This window comes from Terrapene carolina, unplaced genomic scaffold (genome assembly GCF_002925995.2).
Source record: "Terrapene carolina triunguis isolate 2854851 unplaced genomic scaffold, T_m_triunguis-2.0 Scaffold130, whole genome shotgun sequence".
Taxonomy (NCBI): Eukaryota; Metazoa; Chordata; order Testudines; family Emydidae; genus Terrapene; species Terrapene triunguis.
The window spans coordinates 30037598-30049757 of NW_020664481.1; positions in this window are offsets into that span (position 1 = coordinate 30037598).

Here is a 12160-nt window from a genome sequence, read left to right on the forward strand (position 1 = left end):
CTTTCCTCACACAAGCCATCTCCCTGAAATCACTGCTCACATGGGAAAAGTTTTGCAGGTTCAGTTCCAGAGATGTTTCTTAATGGCTTAGGGTGCTGGACAAAAGCCTCAATCAGCCTTAAAAAATAAATGAATAACATAAATCAAACTTTAAAAAAACCCGTCTCTTCCTTTTCCAGCATTTGGGCCAGTACTATTGTTTTACAGATACGATACATCAAAAAACTTGCAGTTTTGTAAAGAGAATTTTTAGTCATTAAAAACTTATTTCCTTCCTTCTGCTGGTCATTATTTTTTATTTTATGAAAATCACATCTCCCTCGGGATTTTTGAAGTTCAGCTAAGAGAGATAAAAGAGAACAAGAAGAGCAGCGTGATTACTAGTTTAAGTTTTGAGAAAGAAAAAAATGGAGATTTCCAAGAATTTTACTCTACAAACCACTACTCAAACTACACAGGGATTGGTCCAGATGGGCCCAGGCCAAAAAATTCCAGTCTACATCTGTGTTTTCAAACACTTTGATTTCAGGGGAGACGGGCTTGGAATTCATCTCTATTAGAGATTCCAAAATGTATGTGGTGAAACTCTGATGTGACGTGACTCTATAAATCACAATCACTATCAAGACATTAACTAAAACATTTAATAGCTGATTGTTCCCTGAATAATGGAGAGAGAGAAATTTGCTTTCCAGATTATTTCAACTATTTATCTGTCTAGCAAATAAAACTCATGAATTGCAATGTTCAGTGATTGCAACAGCATCAATTGCTTGTCAAATAGCCAATAATTTGCATCTCTTTTTGAATCTCTTTCTTTTTATATATTTTAATAATTTATTTGGCCCATATCTTATGTTATGTATTTGTTCCTTTGAAGACTGCTTCTTGTTTTGGGGAGATGAAAGGGGGGGGTTAGATCAATCAGACTCCTGGGGGCCTGAGATTCACCTGTGAAAATTCTGACAGATATTAAGCAATTTGAAATTATAATATCAGTTCTATTTTCCTCCCAGCTTGGCTTTTTTTCTTAAGCTAAATCAAACTCTAACTTACTCAGGGTTACAGTGACTAGCTACATAATACATTTCAAGGAAATAAAAGGGCAATTAAAAAAAATGCCCTGCAATATTTTTAAAGGGACTCTACCCCACAATGTTCAACTCTTGAAACAAAATGAGGCCCCAGTTCTGCCATGAGCTCAACACGGCTGCACCACGAGTCCTTGCAGAGCCCCCATGACTTCACAAACGGTGTCGGGGTCCATCTGTGCAGAAATCATGACAGAGTCAGGGCATTATACCTTTGTAACATAATATATGATCTTTGCAGAATTATTGCTGAAATATGGGACAAAATTCATCCTGTATTGATTTGAGAAGGGATATTAGACACTAAGGTCTTGATCCTTCGGGTTGCTGAGCTAAATTTGCACAGAACTCAGCACTCCATAGGAGGTGCTCAGCAACTTGTGGGATCAGGCCCCAAATTATTTTGCCCCTTAAAATAAAGGATAGGTGGCCACCATTGTCAGGGTGAAGTCCTAAAGGATGCCTGCTGTTTTCTGGTTGAACTTTGTGTATGTCTTTAGATACCTTTGTACTATTCCTCTTAGCCATGGCAACAGCTTCAGAAAATGATTACTTTCCTCTTGCATGCTCTCTGTTGGTCTCGCTCTTACATACACACACTTCCATTTATGGTCAGAACATTTCCAGATGGGGACCTCGGTTGTTTCTAGCTCTATTGTACATTTGAGGGCTCTTTGTTCCATTTAGGAATATAAAAATAAGCAAATAAACACAATAACATCCTTTCATTGTTTCCCCCAAGCATTTGTAAATTGATTTTCACTGCAAACTATCACATTCAAGAGGGCTAGGGTTTCTGTGTCACTTATCAGTCCCATAAGCCATGGAATTTGCACTGGAATTCACCTCTTATAGAAAAAATTGTCACAGAACCAGATATTTCTAGCCTGCGTGGTTGTGAAGAAAAGTTTGAAAAACATGAATGGAGCATAAATGGACGCAGTGATAGAGGTGTGACCTGCCCCATTCACAGAATATTAACTCTGAAACCTAAAGATGTCAAGCTGGGGCATCCTGAAAGCTGAGAATTTGGAGACAGAATAAACTGAATTTTATGTAAAATAAATAATATGGGGACTATAACACTGATTGCATTACTCATTTTCATATCTAATTCAATACAAATCTCACATTATTAATTTATCTGAACTAGCTGCCGAACTTCTACCATTGCCACAGAGCGCATGGGACTCTGATTATAACTTTGCCTGAAACTCCAAATGCAATCTCATACTCTGATAAGGCTCTTTGGAAGCTCTACAATATACTTTGGTTGTAGATCCATTCAAAAACCTCTTTTTTACTTACACTTTGAAACTTTTTCCAGCAGAATTAGACACTATGCTTCATGGACTTTATTTCAAACTGAGATGTGAACTTCTTACTGTACCGTCCTCATCCGTAGACAGACTCTGCCACCTTTATTTACATAGGGAAGTACCTTCCTTCTCAGATAGGTAATTGTATCAGAATCTGGCCATTAGCTTACATTTATTTTCTGCCAGTTTGTTTTATGCTTCATCTGAATATTTTCATGTATCAAGTGTGTTACTGTATGTTCTGCAGTCATGCCAGTTCAGGGCTGTGATCTTATTAGAATTCATAAACTAAGCAAGACTCAGTCTTCACTACCTGAATGGAAGATTTCCAAGGTAAATCCAGGTGCTTCAGGAAGATGTGATGACGATTTAGTAGGTGGCATTATTCCTTCAGAGTCATTATTGAAGTAATGGTCCAGTGTGGGTCTAGGAGGCACAGCGTTATAAGAGGTTCCATCTTTTGGATGAGATATAATAAAAAGTCCTGATTAATTATGACCAGTAATGATTTTGCAACAACAGGCTTGTCATCTAGGAACATATACTGAAAGTAAGGAGTTTCTCTTGAAAAATCTAGGTACATAATATGGTCCATATATTAGGTTGTAAATAGAAATAATATTTAGGGTGTGTGTGTGTGTGTGCGTGCAGTGCTAGCACAATGGGGCCTCAATCTGAATAGGGCCTCTAGGCACTGCCATAATACAAATAAGTAATAACAATTATATTAGATTGAATAATTAATAACTATTCTTTAACTAGGGAAGGAAAGTATTAATTATTCTTTATGGGCTAATTCTTGAGGTCCTTATTCAGTTTTGGCTCAGGCAAATTCCAATTGACTTCAGTGTCATTTGGCCTGAATATATATATGGTATACAAACTGAATAGGCCCTCAAGATTTGTCTCAGTAGAATTACAATGATCTTCATAACCGCAGGGTCTTTGAGTTACACAAAGCCTTTTGTTTTTTTCTTCGAAGGAGTCAGATGTATGTTAAGTAGTGACGTCTAGTAAACTATCAGAGTAAAGTACATCATTCATAAAGCTGTACCAATGATTAAAAGGTCTCTAATTTAACCCTGTGACCCCAGTGGAATTTGTGAAGTATGAAAGCCATGACGTATAGTATTATTCATTGCCTTTTTCATTAGTGCTGACTGTGCTATAATCTTGCAGAGTGTATAGAAAACCCTTTTGAATCTAGATACAATGTAAATATGTTGAGGATGGGAAATAAATTTCTCTCACCAAAAAAGTAGTACAGAAGATCACACTGGGAATTTATTTTCAACAGACAATAGCACAGTAAAATTAATGCTAATATTTGCAGTAGAAAAATGGATATGTAGGATTGGAAGAAATCATGTCTGTAATGCTGGCGGCTGTTTTAATGCCCCTAGAAAGAGTGCATCGAAGTGCATCGAAGTACTAACATAAGGCAGTATCAACAATACAACCTGTGTCTATTTTGATTATGTATTTGAACAACAGTTATTTTTGGTCCACAGTTACAGAATATAGGCAAAAATCAGGGCTAGCATAACGGGGCACATATCACCAGGTTGCATGTGGCAATGTAAAATAAGACAGCATGAATGGGGTTCAGGCTTAACATGAACCTGAATGCCATTCAAAATAGTATAAACAGGAGATGTACCTGGAAGGAATGTTCATCAGAGGCAGGAGAATTCAATGGTAGTGCAAATTGGTGGAGCAGGGGTGAATGCACCATGCAGCTCTCCACATTTCCAGCCTGTCTAAGGCTTTTTGAAAACCCAAATAAATTATGGGAATCATGTCTCCTTTATGCGCTACTTTACTGATGTGCTCAAAGAGTTCTAGTGAATTAGTGAGGCACAATTTTCATTTAGAGAAATCATGCTGGTTTGCCCCATCATATCAGGTGCATCTTTTTCTATTCGTGTTATATTTTTAATTATCATTTCAAGAATTTTTCCCAGTACTGAAGCAAAGTTCACTTGTATAATTTCTAGGATCATCTCTAGTTACTTTTTAAAGCCAGGCACATTTACTACCCTCCAGTTCTCTGGTATTATCACTGATTTTAATGGGAGATTGGATATTTTTGTTAGCAGCTCCGCCAATTCATAGTTCCTATAGAAGAGCACTTGATTATATTTAGTCCCATCTCAGGTCCTGGTAACCTGTTGCCCTTTGATTTATCAGTTTGTTGCCATTTTTTAAAGGGACAGCTCAAGAAAGAGTGCACAAGAAACACAGTCTAGTTACAGGATTGCAGGCTGGGAACAAGCTGCTTTATTCAACTACATAACAAATAGAGAGGGAAAATACACACCACCTAAACAAGAAGTAAGGGAGGGGTAGAGCATGGTTCCAATCCATAATACTCTGATTAACCCAGTCAGCCCCTTGCTGACCACTCTACTACATGCAGCATTCTTCTCTTTAGAGACCTCGGACTAAAAAGAGTACCAAGAGCTCCACAGATGGTTTCTCTCAGACATCATTTGTGGTAAAGACTGCTACACAAAAAGCACACAGTTTCTCTGCAATGTCCTTATCCTCCTTAATTGCCCCTTTACCACCGGCTTGTGCAGTCAACTCTCCAATTCTCTCACAGACTTCCTCCTGCTGATATGTTTTACCAATTTCTTGTTGTTTGACTTTATGTCTTTGTGTATTTGTACTTTGAATTCCTAGCCCTCCTCATTTCCATTCATCATTTTATCTGCCTGGGTTCATGTGCCTTTCTATCACTAGGGTTGGATTTTCATTGAAGGATACATATAGTTGACTTGAATAATCTCTTGAACTGTGCCATTTAACCATATTGGTTCCCCCCCACCCCCCTATCTTCACACTTCCTTTTTTGGTTTGAGTTATGCATGTCTTCTGTGACTATGTCAACTAGCCTCCATAATGAGTCTGTGGATTTTAGATTTCCTCACTTTTGTCTTGCTTCCTCATTTCTTTTTTAAACCTCCCCCTTATTAAAGGCTAGTCCAGTCCTGGTCTCAAGCTTGGTCCTAGTGGATAGGTGTCCACATCATGAACACTCTCACTCAAATGGTTTCTTTACTGTCTGCTTCGGCAGAGATCCAGGGCCCAAGTCTCAATTTTGGAGCAGGGGGGAAAGGACATAAGGGAAGGAGATGCTCCAGGTATTCCTCCCAGACAGAAAAGTTTAAATTGTGCCCTCTTCCGCCATCAAATCCACGTGCGTAAGGTGAGCCGCAACCAGTTTCAGTGAAGGTGGTTGTGCCGTATAAGGAAGAAATCATGTTTACATCTCTAAAGATGCCACCTGAGCAGGACACTCATTCCCGACTCTCAGCTCCACAGCATAAGACAAATAGAATTCCCCAAGTGCTAAAGGGTTTGTCATTCCCAAGAGCTGTAGGGGTAGTCAGAAGGATTTGGAGCAGCCCCACTCTCACAGCAGAGGTGATCACACAGCACTTAACACCTCCACCTCCAGTCAGCTTCCTCTTGACCACAGCGCCACAGAAGCCAGGTCTCTTAAAACTATTTAATTTATTTTGGTGACCCCCATGAGCTCCCTGGCTGCCCTGGCCAAGGAAGGAAGACTGGTCAGTGACTTCAAACAGTGTTAGTGCAGCAAAAAGATGTCTATCACAGATGAGCACATTCACATTCAGATTCAGGGAGATGCATCCAGAAAGCGCTCATGGCGGTGTGAGTTCTGTGACCTTGCCAGATAATCCTAGTTTTCTCTAGGGCTGTCCCAAATGTGAAGAGCTATCTTCAGTCATGCCTGTCCTGGAGGCAGGTCTGAGGTAATCAAAGCTCTTGGTGCATTTGGAGTGCTTTCTTTGAGATAAAGCTGTTTAGGCTCATGGGGCATTGGCCTCGACACTGGTATCCCCCTGTATCTCTTTGCTTGGAGGACTTGGCGCAGCCCCAGTGCAGATGTCAACACTCAGCCAACCATATGCAGTAAGCTGAGAGATAGCAAGATGGTGATAAGGGAGACAAAGAATGCTGTTTGGACACAGATGGGCCACAGGACTCTTCTGGTACCAAACATCTCTCTATTCCAGAGAAGCAGCAGTCTAGAGACTGTGTCTGGATCTAATGTTCCCACCATTTTTTAAGTAACTGTCTAACTCAGCAGATTTTAGTAGGCCCTGGTTCAGGAATCTCATGGGTCCTGGAATTCCTGTCCAATCCCTATCCAGCCCTTGGCGCCTATCTTGGATCACCTGGTAAAGGTGGCATGACATCTCACAACACTCTCCCTGTCATGAAGATGGCCAAGCAAAAGTCTTCTCTCTGAAGACACCATCAGCTATATATCCCATCTCCAACACAAAGGCCAGATGGTGGAGGTCGCCACAGCCAGAGCGAAGACTGGCCAATTACAGGACACTGAGCACCAAAACTCTGAATGTTGGCAAGGGGATTTCCTTGCCTGAAAGGTTTACCAGTCCATGGTTAGAACCCTACATATTGCGGACTACCATGTTCTCATGGGCAAAGGCCAGGCTGAGCTCAGCAAGAAGACGACAGCTTTGGCAGAGTCCCTTCCGCAAGACAGACTGTGCACAGGGCCTGGCTAGGTGCTCGGTGTGGGTACAGCCTCTGATGCAGATAATATGAGGTGCTATCCTAAAGGGGTCATCTGCAGGTCTGCTTCATGGAAGGGCTCTGTGTTCCACCAGCAGGAACTCAAGGACTGTGATAGAACTAGTGGGGATTCTTTTGTAAAAGTTTTCCTGGTGTAAACATGGGCCAAGAGGTTCCAGCCTAAATAACCTGAACTTGCAGTACATCCCACCCATATGACATATTGTGTAAAAAGACCAACTCTTGAGCTCTTTTAAAGCATTTCTCCTTAAGTTTTTGTTCTGGAGAGTATTTTGCTGAGATGAAATTTACTAACTACTATTATAAGATGCTGAGAAAGTAGAAAAATAACTTAAGTCAACATCGTGTATAGTGTGCTACACATAAAAAAAAAGGTGAAATAAAAAAATAATGCCATGACTTCAATAATCAGAGTCTTTTTCCCTTAGCATCTAAGAGATGACAAGTGAGAAAGTTTTAATATAGAAGAGGATTTTTATTTGCATTTCTTAACAATAAGGGTGGTTTATACTCCACCTGGTGTCTTTTCTCACATCATCTTTTATGGGCTTCTCTCAGTGACAAGTACCTTTGTGCAAAGGGTTTTTTTCCTCTCTCTCCCTCCTCTCCGGTTCTAACTCTCTAGCAGGCTTCAGCATACAAACACAATGGAAGCATTGAAAGGAAGACAGTGGGACACCTCCTTTGATCTTGTGTTCTAATAACTTGTGTACGTATGTGTCCAAAAACAATGCTCCAAGGCTTTTCTCCTGAGCGTCTGCTGCTGCCGCCCCAAATGAAAAGAATACTCATCACAGGGGCAGTGTAATAGTTAAACTGTATTCAGAAAAATATAGTACAGGAGAGTAGTGTAAACAACAGACTGTAAACTCGGCTAAACGCTTTGATGGCTGAAAACAGCCCGGCTCCTGACAACAGACATAGGTCTGTTCAAAGCAGACACGGGGAGGGTCATCACTAAATCATACAGTTTCTTATTACTTTTCATATCCATTCTGGAGAATACCCATTGCACTTGGACAAAAGAAATGTGGCTTGCATTAGGGGAGATGTCTGTTGTTGGAAAATGCAACTGAGCTCCTCCTTATCAGTGCTGCTCACTGGCTGTTTTGTACGACCTAGTTCAAACAACAAACCTGGATTGTTTATATATTTATTTATTTTGGAGGCTCTTTCTAATTAAGTGGATTTGGGGAAAAAACAGCATGAAAAAGGACCAGTTGCACACAACTCTAGATGCAGATAAGCTTCCCTTATGCAAGCAATAATCCGGGGACGGAGGCAAAAGAGAAAGCTGGCTGCTCAATCAAGGTCCTGCTGTTTACATGCACACACCGTATATGTACGCAAAAAGCAGAGATGGACCCAGTCCAAAACTAAGCCCATGAACACCCCTTAACTTCGGGAAGAGGACGTTGGACTCAGAATCTGGATTCGAATTTAGCATCTGGGCCCTATCTCCATAACAAACTGAACAAAACTTCAGAGAAAGGCACCCACATGTTGGGGGCAGGGGTTGTGTTTCTCAATCCAAACGTACATCTGAATTGGACAGCTAGGGTAAAGTAACCCTAGGGCTTGATTTTACTGCCACAGTCCTGGTTTTCCATGTTATGTCCTGGTGTCCCAGGAACTTCTTTCATGCCTTGGCTTTTCATTTCAACGAAAGGGGGGATTTTTCAATAACTAAAACATTTTTCAGAGTTGGATGATAAACTCATTCAGAATACCATGGGACTGGAAAAATCCCTCCACTCTGAGACACATGGCAGTGGCACTGTTGAGCCAAAACTGGCAGCAGCCACCATGAGTAGCAAGTGTTTGCCCCTAAAGTGTCCCAGTTTTTAACCTTAGTAGTATGGGCAGTTTAAGCTTGGGCCAATTTTTAATTTGCTTATATGTTAAATCTTTGGTCACTATTGGTTTTTATCACTACAGCCTTGTTTACACTCAGGAATGGATCTGAGACAACAATTGGTTTGTGGAGAACAGAAGACTGGCCATAATGGGTCACACCAATGGTCCATATAGTCCAGTATCTTGTCTTCTGACAGTGGCCAATGCCAGATGCTTCAGGGGAATGAATGGAACAGGGTAATTATGGAGTGATCCATACCCTGTTGTCCAGTCCCAGCTTCTGGCAGTCAGAGGCTTAAGGACACCCAGAGCATGGGGTTGCATCCTTGATCATCTTGGCCAATAGCAAAGAATTCCTTTAGCTTCTCTTGTCTTCATGGAGTGCTCCCGTAGCACCTCGATTGTCCAGTGGTCCCACTGATTGTTTGGCAGGCTTCCTGCTTCTGATGAATATAAAAACATTTTTGTTATTAGTTTTTCTGCCTTTTGCTAGTAGCTCTTCAAATTCTTTGTTGGCCTGTCTAATTATACTTTTATACTTGACTTGCTAGAGTTTACACTCTTTTCTATTTACCTCAGGGCTAGTCTACACTACCCGCCCGGATCGGCGGGTAGAAATCGATCTCTCGGGGATCGATTTATCGCGTCTCATCTAGACGGATAAATCGATCCCCAAATCGACGCGCTTACTCCCACCTCATCAGGAGGAGTAAGTGCCGTCGACGGGGGAGCCATGGCGGTCGATTTGCCGCCGTCCTCACAGCGGGGTAAGTCAAATAGGATACGCCGAATTCAGCTACGCTATTCGCCTAGCTGAATTTGCGTATCTTAAATCGACCCCCCCGCCCTTAGTGTAGACTTAGCCTCAGTAAGATTTGACTTCCAATTGATGCCTTTTTGCCTATAACCACTTCTTTTACTCTGCTAGTTAGCCGGGGTGGCATTTTTTTTCCGGTCTTCTTACTTTTTTTGTGTGTGTGTAGGGAGGGAAACATTTAGTTGGAGTCTCTATTATGGTGTTTTATAAAAGTTTCCATGCAACTTGCAGCCATTTTGCTCGAGTCTGTTCCTTTTAATGTCCATTTAACTAGCTCTCTCATTTTTGTGTAGTTCCCCTTTTTGAAGTTAAATGCTACTGTAGTGGATTTTTTTGGTATTTCCCGCCCTATAAGAATGTTTAATTTAATTGCATTATCGTTGCTATTACCAAGCGATTCAGCTATATTCACCTCTTGGAACACATCCGGGGAGCCACTTAGGACAAAATCAAGAATTGCCTCTCCCCTTCTGGGTTCCAGAACTAGCTGCTTCAAGAAGCAGCCATTCACAGTGTCTAGAAATTATATCTATACATCTTATCCTGAGGTGACATGTACCCAGTCAATATAGGGATAGTTGAAATCCCCCGTTATTACTGCGTTTTTTGTTTTTGCAATCTCTCTAATCTCCCCGAGTATTTCGCAATCAAATTGGACTGGGTGCTATGGTTACACAAAGATGCAGGGAGCAGCTGAAGAGACCAAAGGTCTTTCTCCATTTTGGAATGCGGAGCTCTGCACTGCTGGATGCAGAACAGACCCGTGGTAGGCTGCAGCTCACAGCAGGTTCTCAGTGATGCATTATGCAATGTTTAAATAGAAATAAATTAAAGCACTCAATGCCTAATAAAAAGAACACAGAAAGCCTTGTCTAGACTTGGGGATCAGAACTGGTGAGCTATACCAAATTACTAGCCAGTGATTGCCCAATCAGCACTACTCCTGTGATTAGGCAAGACCTAAAGCTGTTTAAATGAGTTGCATTTGCTGAAGCAAAGAGAACTGGTGTCTCCTTTACAGTGCATTGGCCCTGATGCAACCTCTGCAGCACAGACAACTTCATTTAAACAGCCTTTGTGGTCTATCTATGTTCTCGAAACTATTCAAATGGCAACAATAACCGGTTTCATTTCAAAAATGTCCCCTTAGCTTTTTCCATTTTACACCTATTGCAACCCCTAGGCATGTGCATTAAAATATAACAGTCCTAAGGGAACTTGTGAACAAAATCCTCCCCACCCCAAAAGGAAACTTAACAACTTCCCACACACACACACACACACACACCCCTCCAGGCAACAGCTTCTGAGTGGATAAATATGAGATGATCAAGTAAGCAAAATAAACACCTATGTATTTTACTTTATAGTCCATTTATTTTCTTCTTCTCTTAGCTTTTGGTGATGTAAATGGATTCTGCTCTAAATGCAGTCTCACAAAATCCCATGGACATACCTGCCATATAAACCTTAATTGTTGTGTTAATGCTCAGATATGATGGGTGCCTTAGAAATACTTAGGACTACTGAAAATTTTTCCTGCTTTGAGACACATTTGTAAGAAAGAGGGAGCCCAAATCATGGTGTCAAAGGGTTGTAGCAGAGCTGGTCAAATAGCATTACATATGCCCCACCCCCAATGAAAAAAAATCTGTTTTTGGCTTTTCCCTTTCTCTGCCTTTTTCCTTTGGGAGATAAAGGGAGTGAGGATCATGTGTGTGGGGGGAGGAACACTTTTTTTTTTTTTCAATTAAAAAACTGGAAATATTCAGCCAAACTGAAAATTTGCCCTGAAAATTTTTGTTTTAGTCAAACAAGCCGTCCTTTATTCTTCAACAAAATATTTCAGCCAAAAATATTCCAGCTGGCCCTAGTCATAAACCAGCCAGATGGTCCCTCTCCAGTATAGGAGTCCAAACAGTCATACAGTTGGAGTAGGTGGCTCCACACCACCGCCACTCTAGCCCCCACGAGAAGCCATGCTGGGGGAAAAGAGAACATGTCCAGGGTATTCCTATTCCACAGCTATTCCTGCCTACCACAAAAACCCATAGGGGGGCATGGACAGCTGAGCACAAATTAGGGCAGCCCTCAGGCTGCGCCAGTATAGAAGATGAAAACAGGTGGCGTAAAGCTCTCTCCCAGCTTGGTCCCTGCACCAAGCTCAGCTCAGGCCATGCCTACATTAGAAAGGGTTTGTCAATAGAGCTATACTGTCAAACCTTCCTAGTAGAGATACAGCTTATATCAGAAAAAGAGTTCTTTTGTCACTGTAGCTTATACCATTTTCCTGAACATCAACTCTAAAGTTTTTGCTGGCATAGTTCTGTCAGTTAAGGGTGTGATTTTTTTTCACAACCCTAACTGACATTGCTATGCCAGCAAAACTTTTAAGTGGAGTCCACGCCTCAGCCACAGAGGCGGACTTGGCCCACAGACCCCATATGGACGTCAAATAGCACACTGTGCAATTCATTCCTTGT